Source organism: Parus major, chromosome 7 (genome assembly GCF_001522545.3).
Source record: "Parus major isolate Abel chromosome 7, Parus_major1.1, whole genome shotgun sequence".
NCBI lineage: Eukaryota > Metazoa > Chordata > Aves > Passeriformes > Paridae > Parus > Parus major.
This window is the reverse complement of record NC_031776.1, coordinates 423,705-441,810: the sequence shown is the minus strand read 5'-3', so window position 1 is coordinate 441,810 and position 18,106 is coordinate 423,705. Positions and strand designations below refer to the sequence as shown.

The 18,106-nt window shown below is 47.3% G+C and overlaps 1 protein-coding gene across 7 annotated transcripts in view; it reads left to right on the top strand.

Annotated features, from left to right (window-relative positions):
• The window catches only part of HDAC4 (histone deacetylase 4), a 175,288-nt gene that overhangs the window by 2,166 nt on the left and 155,016 nt on the right, over positions 1–18,106 (top strand). The window contains exons 2-3 of one of the 7 annotated variants that reach the window (XM_019007420.2): positions 867–960; positions 1,436–1,494. The exons of the other annotated variants lie outside the window; for them this stretch is intronic. The gene's annotated coding sequence lies outside the window, so the exon portion shown is untranslated. The remainder of the gene's footprint in view (positions 1–866; positions 961–1,435; positions 1,495–18,106) is intronic. 7 annotated transcript variants of the gene reach the window in all.

Sequence of the window (18,106 nt, the reverse complement as noted above, 5' to 3'; positions counted from 1 at the left end):
CATCTCCTTGTCCCCGCAGCGCTGCTCTGAGGCCGGGGACATGGAGCGAGCCTTCATTTGGCCCCGGGAGCCACAGCGAGCGAATAATCCCCTGGCCAACACGTTTTGATTTACTGGTATTATGCCCCGTCAATAAATGGGACTCGTGCCGCATTTATTCCCTGTCCTCAAAGTGCTTCTCTCGTTGCCAAATCTACCTGGAGTTAATTATCTGAATTGTGCTTTTTTTTTTTTTTTTCTTGTTGTTTGTTGTCGTTGTTGTAACGGCAACATTTTTAAAAGCTAAGGAGCTCTGAAGTTTATATAATAATCTGGTTCTTGGCAGGGTTTCGTGGTGGGTTTTTTTTTGTGTGTGTAATGCGGTCGGTCGCGGCGCTGAGTTTTAATCGTTTCTGATGTTTCCAGCACCGCTGCTCGGAGTTCTCAGCCTATAAAGCTGCCGCCCTTGCTCTGCAGCCTCGCTGGAAGAGTTGAGGGCATTGAATTAAAGAAAGCTCAGCTGCTTGTATACAAATATACAGCAATTACAAGGCAACAAAGTTATTGCAGAACCCTGCTATTGCCATGGCAACACGCTCACTCAATTACATTTGGAAATGTAAAATGCCACCCAGTTAGAAAGAGTAAGTTTTATCGACTGCAGATTTTCTGGGTAAAGTGAAATGTGGAAGATGCAGCTTTCCAGGATTTGCTGCTTTTTCCCTCCTTCCTTGGATGGCATGTTTTAGCCCGTGCATCTGACAGATTCCTGGTGTTTTGATATTAAGCTATGCCCTTGGTGGTCTAAACTTCTGGAAAAAATATCTTAAAATCTTCACAATTTTAACTTTGCCACTCTCTTGTTTTGTTTGTTTGTTTTGCTTCAGGACTTAGCTTTAGAAAGGATGCAGATTAGAGAAAGCATTTTGAAAATCAGCTCCGAACACCAGAAGAATTTGTGATTTGCTCAACAGCATGGAGGTGTGGAAGGAAGGCACACATATGGCATGGAAAGCTTGTATTCCCTTGGGAGGAGATGTCTGTTGGGCAGCCTGTGTCTGTGTGCTGCCATCACCTAAAGACTCCTAAGCACACTATGCTAAAGTAGGATAGATTACCAAGTTCTTGAGAAACCCAGGGTGGGAGATAACAGGTGGAGGAGACACAGGTCCTGGTGTGGGATGTAGGTGAACTCCGTAATGGAAATTAGTTTCACTTTCTTGTGTCCCTTTTGATGGTGAATCACCAAGAAAATAAAGAAGGGCCAGGTTGAATGGGGCTTGGAGCAACCTGGGATAGGGGAAGGTGTCCCTGCCCATGGCAGGGGGGTGGAACTGGATGGGCTTTAAGGTCCCTTTTCACCCAAGCCATTCCAAGGGTAGATGAAAAGAGTAGTTTCTTGCATAATCTGTGTGCTGGTGAAGACACAACTGTCTGCTGTGCTTATGTTTCACAGGCAACGTCCCATTAATGCAGAAAAGATATAAAGCAGCAGTGCAGTGACAGCAGGAAAAGGTAAATACAAGAAAAGGTAAATACAAGAATGAGTTTTTTCTTAAGCTAGTAGCGATGTGTTTACAGACACCTGGAGATTGCTGAACTCCTGAAGAAGTTACTTGGAAGCAGGAGCTGATAGGGGATATTTAGGTAGGTGCAGATGGCAGTGGGTTGTGTTGAAGAGACATCTTTTACCCAGATTTTAAGGACTTGAACTCCAGACTGCCTCCTGAGCCCTTGGAGCACATGGGCTGGGAAGGTTTGCACGTCCCATGGATCTGTGTTAGCTGAGGGATGGTTTTGGGTGGAGGCTTTGCCCAACTTGTCAGGTTGTTCTGCTTTCAGCACCAGCCTGTGACATACCAGCCTTGCCCACTCCTGGAGAGCAGCAGCTTGAGCAGAGTGACTGCAGCCCCTATGGTCAGTACCTGTTCTTCTCCTGGCCATACAATCATGGAATGGTTGAAGATGGGAGAGACCTTAAAGCTCATCCAGTGTCACCCCCTGCCATGGGCAGGGACACCTTCCACTGTCCCAGGCTGTTCCAAGCCCACATTGTCCATCCTGACCTTGGGCACTGCCAGGGATCCAGGGGCAGCCACAGCTTCTCTGGGCACCCTGTGCCAGGGCCTGCTCATCTTCACAGGGAACAATTCCTTCCTCCTATGGGCAGAGCTGGAAGCACAGGTGCTGCCTGCTCATAACCTGCTGAAAAGCTGGAGTTGAGTCTTCAACCTTAAATCCCCTGTGGGACTGCAGGGGTGAAGAACAGGACTTGTTCAAAACAAAGGTTAAAATTGCCCATGGGTTTAGCTCAGTTTGCCCTTTTTCTCTCTCTTTCAAATGCCTTGTGCTTTCTGGGGAATAGACCTCCTAAAGCCAGCTTAAGGTGTATCTGTGAGCCAGAAACTTGCTCCAGTGCCTGAAACTTGCCCTTGTGGTTCGTTTGCAGGTTTCAAATCAGGGGGAGCTGCAGACTTTCTATACTTGGAGTGCCTAAACACGTTGCAAACAAAGTGTTGAGACTAAAACTTGCCCACAAATACATAAGATGGGATAAATAATAATAAAAATAAATAAATAATAAAAGAGAATTTTCCTTCACCTTCCAGCATTCCCCTCGTGCTGGTGTGCCACGCTGTGCCTTTGTAAGGTCACTTTAACCAGCTGTACCTGTGTGCTGTTGAGGTTACCCTGGGTCTGTGTGGGTTAGGTGATGCTCCCTTCAGGGTTTGAGAACCTGAGTGCTCACTGCCCAGCTGTCCCAGCTTAATCTTGGGGTTAAAACACTTCTTTGGTGTCCTTCTCCATCTGAAGAAGTGTTTGTGTACTCCTTGGCATTGTGGATTTATATTTATATATAAAAAATATGTACCCCAGCTCTTGGGACTGTATTTCACTCGCCTTGTACCTGTGGTTGAGTATACACAGAGGAGTTTATTTGCTCAGTGGGATCTGTTGCTGGCCTGTTCCAAATAGCAGAGCTTGTCCCAAACCACAAGGAAATACTAATTGAACATGCTATTGGGCCACTGGTAATGACATTTGTTAAATATTTGCCAAGTATTCTTCTTGCTGGCTCCTTTAGTGGTGTCACATTCTACTTCATTGCTCTGCCAGTTCACCTTCAGTTTGCTTCCAGTTATCCCATTGCTTTTCCATATCTTTTTTCAGTCCTGCTGCCGAGTCTGCGTGGGTTTAGATGCTGTCAGAGTCCTGCAAACCCCTTGAGTTTGTGCTTTTTGTAAGGGTGTGTTTTACTGGGCAGAGAAGCCAATGGGATGTGTCTTGTCACTGAATTCACAATTACTTTTCAGTTTTGAGCCCTCTTCCCTCATGGATAGCTTCTCCCTTCCATTTACCTTTGCTTCCAGGTTCCCCAGGTCTAAGCAGGCCAATGCTTAAGGCCAGTGCAAGCTTTCCCTCACTTGCTGAGCTTAGAAGTCTGGTTTTGGGGGAAAAATCCCTTAAAAATATGTGTGTTTGCCTCAAATAACTGAAGCTGAAAAACAGCAGAAACACTAAAGCTGTCTGCCTTAATAATTAGAAATGTGGCAATTCTGGAAACCAGTAAAAAGGGTAAATAATCTTTCAAAATATTAAAGTAAAAGCTGCGCGTGTTGGGGGAAAAAATAGCTGTTAATATTTTGGTTTGATTTAGGTTGCCTCAAATATATAAAAAATTACATATATAAATAATATATATGTATAATTTTTATATATCTATATATAATATATATATTTCCTACATTGAATCCTTGGATGAGGGGAACTTTCCAGAGCTCTCCTGTAATTAATGCCACTTGCATTTTGATTGTGTTATGCACAAGCTCGAAGTGGGCCAGGTTTACTTTCTCCTGCAGTGGACTGTGTTGATAAGGCAATATATAACAGATGATTCATGAAGTGCTGCTTGTCATTGCCAGGGCTGCTTGAATAGCGAGCAGATTTTGGGCAGTGCTTCTTCACCGGAAAGATTTGGGCAGTTTAAACTGAGAGGAGGAGGAGGAGGAGAGAAAAATCTGTACTGTATTTCTGGCTGTCTTAAAGGAGCTGCCTCACAGCATTTAGAAGAAGTTGGTGGGGGAAGAATGGGTGAAATAAAGGGGGGTAGAGAAGCAGGAAAACACATGGAGGTTGCATAATGATGTTGAAAAAAGGAACAATTAGGAAAAGACTGTAAAATCTCTTGGAAAGCTTCTGTGGTTTTCCCTTTGGAAGGAATTGCAGCTTGGCTTTCCCCTCTAAAAATTCAGGCCTTTTCTGTGGCATTCATAACTGGATCAGCTTCATTTTTTTTAAGCTCATTTTCCTATTGCCTATTACCTCAGAGAAGTTTGATTAAAATGTGCCTCAAAGTGCCATCTCCCAGTGCAGAGGAATGTGTGTTGGCTCATGGTCCTGAGCACACTCAGCCCTCCTCATCAATAGCTGAACCTTTGTTCATAAGAAGCATTTAAACCCCAAAAAGTTGCAATTTGAAAACTGGAACTTTGGGTTGTGAAATCTTTTTTTTTTTTTTCTTTTTCAGTTTGCCCAAAGTTAGGTTTTCTTAATTTACTTTGGTTTTCTAATAACAAGCCAGTTATTTCATCTATCTGTGTATCTATCTGTCTGTGTCTGCTGGAAGAAGAATTGTATTTTAGGGGTTTTATTTTCTGCCATCACAGGATAAAATAACGTGCAGGGGCTGAGTGTCTCAGCCTGGGTTTTGGCAGCACAGCAATGTGTTGTTTTAAATGTCTTTTTAAGCGTGTCACTTCTTCATTCCGGGGAGCACTGACATCCAGCTGAACTGAACTCCATGTATCTTTCATGAGCAGTGAAAAACCCTGATATTTCACACACAGGAAATAATTCACTTTATTAATTTTTCTGGAGAAGTGGTGCTTTAATGAGGTGTCTGTCAGCAAGACTTAATTACAGTTAAATTCTGGAAGCATTAGTACACTGTATCTTGTTCCGTGTAAAATGAACTTCCATTTGTCACGTGTGTGTGGGAGCATCGGTTTGCTGATAGAATTTGTGTTAACTCCACTTTGAGGAGTAGCAGTTACTCATAACTGGGCTGTTCCCAGTCACTTCACATCCTTCTCCTGCCTGGATTTTCCTGATGTGCTCCATTTGCTCGGGGAAAATAATGCTCAGGTTGGTTCTGGAGTTGTGTTGACAAAATTTCATCTCCACAGAAAAGGGTCCATGACGTGAGCCTGAAGCAAGGAATTAATCCTGGTGTGTGCTGTTCCTGAGAAAAGGACTGCTTTTCAAAGCATTTGGAAGGTTGCATTTTCCCCCACGGGAGCTGCAGTTACCTAGTTCTTGTTACTGTTTGTGGTGGATTTGGTGAAAGCCTCAGTACAGGTGGTTCTCCCTGAGAGCCAGAAAAATGGGCTGCCTTTTGCTGCAGGTTCATGTGCATGTGGTGTGGTGAGATTTGCTCCTCTGCTCAAATCATGTGCACAAAAGTGAAGGAAAATGGCATTTTTCACACCTTTATAACAATGAGGACTGTGCAGACCAGAGCAGTCAATGAGCTTTAGCCTTGGGAGCTCAGGGCAGGGAGAAGTGGGCAGGTAATTGAGATCACTGCTTTGGGAGGAGGTGTGGTGAGATGGAAGATGGGCTGTTGGCCTTGACTTTGGATGCAGTGGGTCCAACTGCAGACAGGTAGAGATGCAAATACCACAGATTTCCCAGGGACCATTGAAAGGGAAGGGCTGTGTGCAGACTGTCCATCCAGGAGGGGTCCTGAGGGAAGAGTTCATGGGTGAAACTGAGCTTTCTGCAGGCTGGGTTATGTTTTACAGCACTGCACATGTGGGGCTCATATCCTGGAGCAAAGAGAGTTGTTTTCCCAGCCAGCAGAGACTTGCAATAAAAGGAAACTGCTGTCCCCAGTGCTGTGGGCGAGTCAGGAGAGGGGACCTGCCCAAGGCCTGGTGTGATTGAGGTCGCCAGGACGGCAGCAGGGAGCCCAGCCTCATGCAGCACGGCAGGGTGCATGTCCTGCTGGGGAAGCCTGGCTTATTTCTTCAGCCTGCCTGGGCAAAAGGGGAGCACAGAATGCTTCAGAATAGCTCAGAAGATACTGGGTTGTGCTGCTTGTGGAGGTCTTGCTGGAGGGGATGAAGGCTGGCACCTTTCTAAACCTGAGAGGGCAGGAACACAGGGAAGTGCAGCTTCCTGCTGCCTCCCCAGGGAGATGGTGCAGTTTGAGTGTGGTTTGTGCTGCTGGAGCATCTTCAGGGGCAGGGAAAGAAAGACCTGGCTGAATTACTGGTTGGAATCAATGGTCCCAGAGGTCTTTTCCAGCCTTCATCATTCCGTGAATGCGAGCAGGATCTCTGTTGGGTTGTTGCAAAGCTCAGCCCTTTGCTCCCTGTGCAATGCAGAAAGCCTGGTCTGACACTGCTCTTTCTGGTGTTGGTCAGCAAACCAGCCCCTGCATTCTGTGCCCCTGAGCCCTGCTGTGGGTGGGAGGTGCTGCATGGGTCATCTGGGTTCTCCACGTTTCAGGGCTGCTCTGCTCTCACTCAGCAGGGCAGTGATGGCCTGGCTGTGTAGGGTGGTGAGAGCGCTCAGACTTTGTGTCTTGTCCTTACTCTGTGCTGAGGAGGAAAGGAAGGCAAGGCAGAGAGGCCCCAGGGAGTCAGGTGTGTTGGGATCTGCTGTTGGATATCCTGCTGAGTGATCAGTCCTTCCAGCAGGCTGGGACAGACACTGGCTGCTGTGATTTGTATTTCCCTTTCAATTCTTCCTCACTACCTGATGCATGTGAATCTCCCAAAATAAATTGCTCTCCATGTGGATTCTGTTGTGTTTCTCCTACCCAAGAGAGATTTCTTATTTGAGTCAAATAGCAGTGCTTTGGCTGGGAGGAAATGTTCTTTACTTATGTATTTCCACAGCTGATACCTGCTGTTAGATCCTGGTGGAGGCTGAAGGATACATTTGAGCCAGGACTGCCTCTCACAAGATATTGACCTGGAAGCATGATCAAAGGAGAAGGGAGAGGACTAGAAAGTAGTATTTATTGTGATTGTATGTGGTAAGAACCTAATGCTTCCTTGGGGACTGTATTTGCCTCTCCTTGTCAGGCTTTTCTTCATCCCCTTGTTCATCCCTGCTGCCTTGGATGGAGCCTTTGAGGATGGGCCTAATCATAACAGTGAGTGAAATGTTTAACATTAGGAAAAACACTTCCTACTTCAAGCTTTGCAAATATCACCAGCTTGTGACAGGGAAAAGTAATCTGAGGTTTTGTGTTATAAATGATCAAACCTTCAGAAAAGCTGGAGACTTCTGGGTCAGTGGGCAAAAAAGCTTGATGTGATTTCAGGGCAAAGTGTGGCTCTGTCACTGGCTGCTTTATGCCTTGGAGAAGATGGCCTTGTCATTGCAATCTTGTTCAGGAGGACATTCTGTGAGCTGTTGAGATCAAAAGAGAGTTTTACCATGCAGTTTTCTGAGCCATCCCTGCAGGTTTTGGGTGGATTTATTATACAGGTTGCATGGTATTGTTCATCTCAGTTGCTGTGTCTGGGTGTCTCTTGCTGCTTTTGCCTCTGCTAGGTTGTGTTCTGTCAGTCAGAAAAGGTGGTGGTGGTACCTGCAGGATGTGTTTCTATTATTTTATAAATGCACTGAAACAAGAAGCCATAGTCAAAAGAGGGCAAATACTAGTATTCAGAACTTGAACACCACCTCTGACCCCAGAAAGCTGGTGATAAAGCTGGGCAGGAGCCTCACTTTGTATAATGGGGCACTTCTCCTTGTGTGTGTTGGTGGTTAGGGGTTTGATCCAGCAGCACCTGGTAAAGGCAGCAGGGATCTCCCCTTTGCCTTGAGCTGGCTGGGAGCGGTGACCCCAAACTGCAAACATCATGTGGACCTGCAAGGGAGAAGCTCTGGGCTCTCCTGGGTCAGCACACTTCTCTGTTGGGACGTTTAGGGCGGATATCAGGAAGCATTTTTTCCTTGAAAGAGTTGTCAGGCTTTGGAAGGAGCTGCCCAGGGAGTCACCATCCCTTGTGATCACCCAGGGGCCGTGGTGTGTGCAGCTGGCAGAGCCCAGGGGCTCTGGGTGGCAGCCATGGGGTCACACCAGTGTGGTGTGGCCATGGAACCCAAGTGTACTCCTGTCAACTGACAGCTTTAGAGTCACAGCTGAATTCTGTTTGGCACTGAAAGTGTGCTGCTTCTGGGCTTTGCTCTAAAAATGCTGGTCTAAAAATAAACTGCCGTGCAGGGATGCTGGAAGCAGAGGAGCAAACGGAGAACTTGAGCACGGAACAGAAGGCTTCCCTGACTGCAGGGATGGGATCGTGGAGCAGCAGCCAGGCCAAGGCAGGAAGGGTCTGCCCAGGGGAATAATTCCCAGGAAGGGAGAAGGAAGTAAGGGAGCAGAGAGTGGCAGGTAGACATTGAACTCTTCCTGGGCCGACCGGCCTGCCCCACTTCAAAGGGAGAGGGCCATAAAAGCCCCAGCAGCAGTTGGGTGAGGAAAATTGCACCTCAGATATGAAATCCTGCCGTGTTAACAGCTCAGCCAGGCTGGCCTCATGTGGGTCCTCTCAGAAATGGGAGTTTGGGCTGCACAGACAGCGCAGCAGAAAAAAAGCACTCGTGGTTAATGAGGTGCTCGGCTCGTTTAAAATGGCAGCAAACCCCAGCACCCTGAGTCGTGCAGAAATGAGAGCATCTCCCTGCTCCAGGCTCATCACCCTCCCTGGGACCGGGATATCCAGCCCTTGTACACTTCCCATTCCTCTATCTTCCCCAGTGCCAGTATGAATGACATTCCCCACATTCTTTCCTCAGCTGGAAGGAGCTGGTCAGGCTCAGAGCCTGGGAATCATGCTGGAAGCTCAGGGATAGTGCAGGCTTTAGCTGTCAGGCTTTCTCTTCCCTCTCCCTGAGGGTATTCCCAGGCTGGGATGCCCAAGTCCAAGGAGCTCGATGTGGACATCTGATCTTCCCTGCTGCCTTTTTGCTCCAGTAGAAAAAACCTCCAGTGTCTGTGTTTGCTAGAGAAATGCCTAAGAGGAGCAACTTAGACTATATTTAAATAAATAAAAAAAGGCAGCATATTCTTGGCAATAATTTAGACTTTTGCTGTAAACTGTCTACATTCCCTGGGGGATGAGGTCTCCTTTTGAGAAAATCTGTTCTGGATTCAGCATGTTTGACAATTTCTCTGTGTGACTACCTTCAGGTTTTTGTTTTGGTGGGGTAAATGAGCACAATAATGTGTGTGTGCTTCTAAGTGCTCAGCTTGGGGGTTTATTTCTAATTTTTTTTCTTTAAAATATCAAAACCCTCTCTTCAGGATACCAGGACTGACAAGGTTTGCGTTCCAGTATTGCAACACAAGGTGTTCTCTGTTTCAGACTGTAAATATTTATCTCTTGTCAAAGCAGAGCAGTTACTATTGGGAACTGATCTGGCATGTGAAAAGGTTTTCCTTAAGGAATTTGTTTCCTTTTATTTACAGTGTTATCGTATATTTAAATTCCAGGGCCTCAGCATATAGCTCTGAGGCTCCTTCCTAGCACTGGCAACGAAAATGGGAGTTGTGGCAGCCTGGGAACAGGGAGAAGGGAATTCTGAGTGTGTGCTGGAGCCAGCCAGCCATCGTGGCTGTGCACTGAGGCAAAGCCAGGCCAGCTCTGGTGTTCTCCTGCCAGGGCAGTGCTGGGGCAGGCTGTGATGGAAGGGGCATGGGCTGAGCCCAGGTGAGCACAGGGGTTCCCTGGGCTGCCACATCCCAGCTGCTGGGCTGTTCCCTCGGCTCCTCTCTCCTGGAGCATGCCCTCGCAGCCCTGTCCACGTCTCTGCTGCTTCTCCCTGCCAGCAAACCTGCTTTGTCATAACCTTCCTGCGGCACTGGGAGCCTTCCCCAGCTGCCTCCTGTTGGATTGCTCTCTGCTGCGTTGGCCACAGGTTTGGGGCTGGCTTCCTGCTCCTGGGAATTCCTGAGGCCTCCCTGCTGCCTGCAGGTCCTGCTCCTGGAGAGCTGGAGCCTGCTTTCATCTCCCTGCAGTGCCTGGCATTGCTGGGGAAACGGTTCCTGTTGTGCTGTGCCGCACGTGGGAGGCTTCTTCAGCCTGCAGAGGTCTGGGGTTTATTTTTTACATCTCCCTGGCTCCCGTACACACTTATTTTTTGATGCTGGTGCTAGCTTGAAGGTCTCAATGCTCTTGCCTGTGTGCTGGAGTCTCAGAAGAGCAGCCAAGAGCTGTCGAGGAGTGGTGCAGGTTGTAGTGCCTTCCCTCTGTTAGGGAACAGCCTCGTTGAATGGAATCAGTTATTGAGGCTGGGTTCAGCCCCTGCCATGGCAGGGCAGAGCTGCTCTTGCTTAGCAATGTGCAAAATGTGTCTCAGACTGGAGCCAGCCCTGGCCTTTGAGCTCATCTCGCTGATTCAGAGGTGGTAGGCAGATAAAACGGAGTGAAGAGAAGAAATGCTTTCTTTGCCCCTGGTGTTTGAATACATATCTATTTATTCCACACACATATACTTCATATATATATGAAAACAAGTCGTGTCTATATTTTCATGCTTCCGTATTTCTGCCTGGCGTGTCTGTCCAAACCCCAAGGACAACAGATGGATATCCAGGGAATGCCTTTATCATCTCCTGAGTTCATCACTGCTATCAGGTCACATCAACTTCAGTTCTTGCTCTGTAATCTCTGTCTCCAGGGATGCACATTCAATACACCCTTTCTTTTCTCCTCTCTGACATCTCCTGTGAAATCTGCTGTTTATGGCTTCGGGGCAGCAAGCTCTTTCCTGGTTTGGGGAAGGGTTCGTGACTGGGCCTGGATGGATGCAGCTTTTCTAGGGTGGTTTATGGCTTTATGTTTTTAGTAGCACTTGCAAGTCAGACTACTAAAAGGTAAATGGCCAAAGTTATTCATAAACACTGTGATAGTCAGAGTGGAGACTCTTTGAATAGAAAGCTTTGTTCAGGATTTCCTGGAGTGAGGAGTAAAGCTGTCGTGGTCAAAGGGAGCTGCTCTGTATGGATTCAGTGCTGGGCTTATCTGCCTTGCTTAATGCGATATATTTTAGCAGAATCAAAGTTGGCTCTGAGTGTTTCTGGCAGAAATGGCAGCCTATTTGCATATTTACTGGCTTCTGGGAGTCTAGATATGTCAGCAGCCTCTGCTCCTTTTCACTCGATCTTATCTCCCCATTCCATTTCAGGAAAAAATTCCTGCAATCTCCTTCCCCCCGCCCCAGCCTTGGAGTGTGCTCTGCATGCCGAGTGCTCTGAGGTAATGGGACTCGTGTTTGCTTTGCTTGAATGTAAAACTGGTGCTGAAATGTACATTTTCAGTCTCCTGACATCCCGAGGAGCTGTTTGTCAGTGTGCTGAGGCTGGGCACACTTTCCCTCTTGCACTTGGCTGGAGGTGGCTGCAGCCATTGGCTCTTGAGCCTCTGCCATAATGTAACTTATTAATCATTATGTTCATAGAAACTCGGAATCATTTAGGGTGGAAAAGTTCTGTAAGATCATCGAATCCAGCAGCTCCCCCAGCTCTGCTATTGACCTGTATCCCCAAGTGCCACATCCACATGGCTTTCCAGCCCCTCCCGGGATCGGGACTCCACCGCTGCCCAGCGACTCACAGCTCTCTCCACACAGAAACTTTTCAAAATACCCAACATTAACTTCCCCTGGCACAACCTGGGGCTGCTTCCTCCTGCCCTGTTGTCACTTGTCACCAGGGGAAAGGACTAACCTCACCTCAGTACAACCTCCTGTCAGGTACAAGATGGATCCAGATTAGCGCTTACACCGGAGCCTTTGGATTTGTTTTGTTTTCACCTTGTATTCTTCACTTTATCTCAGAGTATCCCAAGCAGGGTGATAAGGTGGATAAGGTGAGAAGAGATCGTGCAGAGCAGAGCTTTGGTGACTAACAAGCCGAGCAATTCCTCCTGGAGCTGTTAGCCAGAAGTTACAGGAGGAGATTTAGGAGCATGCAAAGGTGCAAAATCCCGGGCTCCTGGAAAGCCAATAAAAGACCCCCAAAGGCTGGGCTTTGATGTTTTAAAAGGCTGAAGAGGGACAAAAGCAGGTGTAAATTACTTTGCTTCATTCCCACCCTGAAAGAAGAGTGAGTTGTGGGGAGGAGTGTTCTGTCTGTGCTGCTCAGTATGAAAAGCCATCAAGGGCTTTGGAGGTGTTGGTGGATGAGAAGCTCAGCATGACCCAGCAAAGTGCTCTGCAGCCCAGAAATCCCAAATCCCCAAATCCTGGGCTGCATCCAAAGAACTGTGAACAGCAGGGAAGGGGGATTCTGCCCCACTCAGGTGAGACCCCACCTGCAGAGCTGGCCCAGCACAGAAGGGACCTGGAGCTGCTGCAGAGAGTCCAGAGGAGGCCCCAGAGATGCGCCAGGATTGGAGCCCCTCTGCTCTAGAGCCAGGCTGGGAGAGCTGGGGGTGCTCACCTGGAGAGGAGAAGGCTCCAAGGAGAGCTTCCAGCACATTCCAGGGCCTAAAGGGGCTCCAGGACAGCTGGTAGTGGGAGGTGTCCCTGTCCATGACAGGGGGTGGAATGGGATGGACTTTAAGGTCCCTTCCAACCCAAACCCTAAGTTAGGGCTCTAAGGGTTCCTTGAGGACGCAGTTGAATTCCCTTTCTGGCTGGTGACTGACAGTATTGCAAGACATACCTTAAAAAGCCTGTGGCAGGTACTGTGAAAGTCCTTGAGACGTGTCTAACGTTTTGTGTGGCTTTACTGTCCAGTCTTATTTCCAAGTACAATTCCAGTTTGCCTTGCTGGGCAGTTCCAACAATTCCAGTTCACATTGTGCAGACAGGCAAAATGGGCCATACAAAATGTAGATCCTAAAGTAAATGAAGCCCTTCCTTCATGCTGAATTGAAGAATCACTGTGATGTTGGGAGCAACGCCTGGAAAGTAAGTTCCCAAAAGTTTGCTGGCCTTTGTCAAGGCACCCTGCAGGTACCTCTTTAAGGGGTTTTGTTCCTCTGGTTTTCATGGTGTTATGAAACAGATAAATATATAATGAACAAACTAAAACCTCCTAGAGTCTGAGAGGTGCCAGTTGTTCCTTCCTTGCTTTTCTTTCTTGTCAGCTTTTAAGACTGAGCTATTTGCCTGAAGATTCTAGTTTTCATTCAAGAGTGATGCTGGTCATGAAAAATGTAACCCTGTTCAGAGGGATGCAGCAGAGGAACTTACAGGTTTGTGCTGACTTATTCGCTTTTCTATCCTGGCTGTGGATGTGGCTGGAAAGTGTTAATTGTGATTTAAAACTGGAAATTGTGGAACTCCTGTGACTACAAAGCCATATATTTATTACAGCTTCCTGTGGGGATTCCTGCCCCTTCAGTTATCAGCAGCCTGGGGCTCGGAGTCTCAGCAATTTTGGCAGAGGAGCCGGGGCTGAGCAGAGGGCCCAGGACTGCCCTGTGTCCTGAGGGGTTATCCCATCAGCAGAGGGATGCTGTGAGTGGTTACAGCTTTTTCCAACAAGTAAAAGCAAATTAAATTGCACTTTGAAGGTGAAGTTGTGAGTTCTTGCTTTCTGTTTGGTGCATTATCCTTCATGCTCATGTGTAAAATTTGGATTTAGGTAAGGATCCTTTGAGTAAGATACACAAGTGCACAATGCACTCACAGGCTGTAGAACACTTTTGCTGGCTGTAGGAAAGCAAGCCCTTTAAAAGGAGAAATGACAGAGTGGGGCACCACACGTTGGGGTTGGGATGAGATGCTCTTTCAGGTCCCTTCCAACCCAAACCATTCTGGGACTCCATGTGTGGTTCACTGGGACCGGGTCTGGCTGCTTGACTGGCTGTGGGCAGGGCAGTGTTTTGTTTTCATTACTGCCATTCAGTGCCAGACAGGAGGAATAAAACATGCAGAAATGTAAACTTTGGCACCTGTGCTGGGATCTCAGAGCTTTTGTGGGTGAGGGTCTGCCATACCTGATGAGCTGGGCACCAGCCAAGGCCAAGGATGCTCGCCTGAGCTCCACACACCTTCCTCCAGTGTGGGATGGGAAGCACAGCCCAGCTCTGGGGGCAAGTCCTGTACTGGGGCACAGGAGTGACACGGGGTGTCTTCAAACTAAATAGCTTTTTGGAGGTGAACAGTGTTGGAGCCAATAACTTGAGGCACAAAAAATGTGATAAACACTGAGTTAAAGTGCAGAGAGAGGGGCTGGACAGGGCTCTGTGGGCAGAGGGACCTCCCTGTCTGGAAGGAAGGTGAGCTCATGCTGGGGCCAGGAGGTGATCCCAGCCAGTCTCTGGAGCAGGGGAACAGTCCAGGGGGAGCTTTGCATGGCACTGTGTGGCTCTTGGCTGCTTTAGCTTGCTGGCAGCAGCTCTGCTGCAGAGGAGGACGCGCAGACCGCTGTGATCTGTGCCTGTGTCACTGTTTTGCAGGTGACAGCAGTGGGCTAAATGTCCATTCCACAGTGATGCAACGTGTTTGTGGAGACCTTGGGGCATGTTTCTTTCCCAGAGAATGCCAAAGGTCAGGACTGCCAAAGCCATGGGGGCAGTAGGTGGGAATGGCAGCGAGGTTAACACTGGGCGCTGGAGAGCAGCACGAAGCTTCTGGATCACACTGGCCCTTCCAGAAAAAGACTTGAGGAAATGTCTCACCAGACAAAAGAGCTGTATGAGTTGTGTGGCAGGCTTGCTTGAGTGTTCAGACCAAATTATTTTCTCTTGGTAATCAGATAGCATTCAATTAAAAAAAAAAAAAAAAAAAAAAAGAGAACTAGGCTGACCTTAAACAATGTTTGTTCTTTAAAAAAAGTCAATATTTTTTTTCCAAGTTAATGAAGTAATTAACAGTGATTGATGACACATGTACTCAGCTATTTTATGCTGGGAGACCAGATGGGTTAGGCACAGCTAGTGACCAGTAATTCTGATTCTTTGTCAGAAGGAACAAGAAGTTCATATGTGGCTGGAACAGCTCAAGTACATGAAGAGAAAAGGTAAATGTTTTTCTCTCTGCCTTTGCCTACCTGAGGAGCTGGAAAACAACTCCAGGTAAAGAATTGCTTTCAGCCAGTGAGGTGAGCTCCCTATCTGCCAGCTACGCAGTCTCTTCCTGGCACTGAAAATGTTACTGGGGGGATTCTGGCTAAAAATAATATGGAATTATGGAATTACAGAAGGGTTTAGGTCAGAAGGGACTATCTAGTTCCACCCCCCTGCCACGGGCAGGGCTGCCCCTCACTGCTTCACGTTCCAACCTGGCCTCGAATAACTCGTTTGTAATCACTTCTCAGTCAAGCATTTAAAGGAGTTTTGATTTTTCTACTCATGAGTGTGTAGTGTGGGTGATCTGTGTGGCAGGGATGAAGAAACAGGATAAACTCCCAGTCTGCATTCACCTGAAAGCACTACTTTCAGCTATCTGATTTGGACTCCTTCAAATGTGGAAATAGCAGGATGGAGGAAAATCATGGAATTGGGAAAGAAGAGTGCCTCAGAAAAAGCCAAGACAGTAGATTTTTATAGGTAGCTCTGCCCAATTTGTGCCGACTCCTGCGAGGCTCCGGTAGCAGCTGGAACAGGCTCCCGAGGCAGACTTTTATCCTTTCTCCCTCCCACGCGGATCCATCTGTGAGACTGCTTGTTCTTGCTGCTCTTGCTGAGAAACTGGATCGAGCTCAGAAGCATCCTGCTCTTTCAGACCCTCTGCCAGAGTCTTGCTAGTCAAGGAGGACTCTGTATCCCTGTGGATTTGCACGGTCCTGGGTTTCAAACAGTCGCTTGTGTTTCTGAATCTGCAGCTCTTCCTGCTAGACTCTGGAAAAAAAATAATTTCCAAGCTGTTGGCCACTTTAAATTGGAGCTCCCACAGAGTGAACACGATGTGGTATTTCCAGATTTGCTCGGGATCTTTTGTTCAGAGTCTTGGGTGATGCTTGGGAGGATTTAAGTTCACTCCTCATGCACTTGCTTGTCCCCAGAGTGGTTTTTCTCCTCTGTGTTTGGGATACCTGCAGTGGTTTTGATGTCAATACTTGCTGAGGTCTGAAAGCTGATGGGTGATCTGCCCGGTGGTATTGCTGTGAAATTTGTGGAAGTCGTGTGGATACTCTTGTGTATTCCTAGCAAGGAAGGAGAAGGGGCACAAAACTTTGGTGGTTTTGGGTGTCCACCAGAAGATTTTTCTTTCCAGATTGTGGAGGCATCTTTGGTTTTCAGAGCAGCTCTAGGTGCTGGTCAGGATGGTAATTTGCAAAAGTGTCTGTGCAAGGTACCTACCACAAGGGATTTCCTCTGTTTGAAACTTAATGAAGCAAATACTGCCGGGGCGAGTTCAATAATGTCAGTTTTGTGTTAATTTAACATAGAAATGGGCAAAACTTCCACTGAGGTACCATGTTTTCAGTTTGAGCTGGTGTCTCAGTGCTTGGATTTCCAGAGGTGAAGTACAGCACTGCCAGCAGAGATCAGTCTGAGCACCTGACTTTGAGACACAACTGAAAAGAGCCTGGGAAAAGCAGCTTTACTCAGGGAATCTGTGTGCCCTGGAAATCAGCTGTGGAGCGTTCCTTGACAATAAAAAGCAGAAGAATGGGAAACCATAGAAAGCATTTCCTTGATTATTTTTGTAGAGACTTTCTGTTACACATAATTAGATTAATTATTTCCACCTAGGTATGCCACCCTCCATAGCTGTGGATGCATTCCATGTTAATAAAGCAGCTCATACTTAATTAATAGTGTCCTGCCATTTGTGGCTGTTGGTTTTGTTTCTGAGAGAGTCCAGTCACATGTAGCACTGCTTATATTGCAGGGACTTGCTTATGGAATAGTGGCAGGATTGCTCCCAAAGGCAGCTCCCAGGGGCTGTCCAGGAAGGCTCTGCAGCTCCTGGATGAACTGGGGAAGTTCAGAGCAGGTGTTGCTGCACACACAAACATAAACACACATTCTCTATAATTTAACACACAGGACAAACGTACTTGGAGATGGAATCTCTCACACAGAACCTCTCAGATGGTGACAGTGTTCGGTGTGAGCAGCAAATCTCCATGGCACGTGTGAGCTGGGGAGTGGTGGAAGTTTCAGGGAGAGGCGGAAGCACAATGTTTGTCATGTGAGAGCCTCTTGTGATGGCTGGCGGGGAAATGTCAGCATTTGCTAAACAAATGCACTGTTCCTTGAAGTGCTGCAGTGTTTCTGAGGTGCTCTGTGTGTTTTAACCACCGTGTTGAGCTTTTGATCTCAAAGCAGGCACCTCTGGTGCTGCAGGGAAAGGACGCGTTTGGCAAATTGGGATGTCCTGGCAAAGAGGGCTGGACTGGTCAGTTGGGATCTTCCTTTCCAGACCATGTCCCTGGTGTTCCCTTGGAGAGGAGCTGTTGGTAACAGCTGGACTAGGCTGAGTTTCCTCTTTACTTACACAGTTCTAGCTGTAGTGAAGGCTTCAGTGCTTACACTGCTTGTGCTCCCTGTCCCCCTTCAGTGAGGGTTCCTGAATTTTGTGTCAACACTTCCACTTGCCAGTGTTTCCCTTAATTTACTGAGTGCAACTGTGGAAACTGGAAAGAATCTGATATGTGATTTCAGTGCAATATAGAAAGTTTTACAGAGCACAATTTATATTTTGTGAGATGAGGCAGACACGTCTGCATGGCACGACACAGAACTGAGTTGGTTTGGTGAGTGTAGGTTGGTGTCCAGGTGAGATTTTAAGGGGTTTTTTTAAGGTCTTTAAAAGTGCTTGACTGCCATGTTCTCCAGCAGCATCCAAGAGGATGTACCTTGGGAGGCCTCCCACAGCAGGACAGGCATGCAGTGACACTTCTCAGTGACTTGTCTCATGGGTTTCCTGGCCTCATGCACTTGGTGTTTGTCCTCTTTCATAAGGAATTTGTCCATTTGCTTTTGGAATTCAGAACTTTTGCTTTTTTCAGGACCCCAAATCAGAGTTTTGCAGTGCAGCTAAGGACAAGCAGGTAATGCAGAGAGCATGCTTCAAATTGTGCTTTTTCCAGATTTGGACCCTTCCCTTCCTCCTGGGAAGCTCAGCTCCTCATCCAGCAAAAGCAGGGGAAAAAGTTCTGGCTCTGACAGAAATTTCTGACAGAAATAGGTGGATAGCTGAA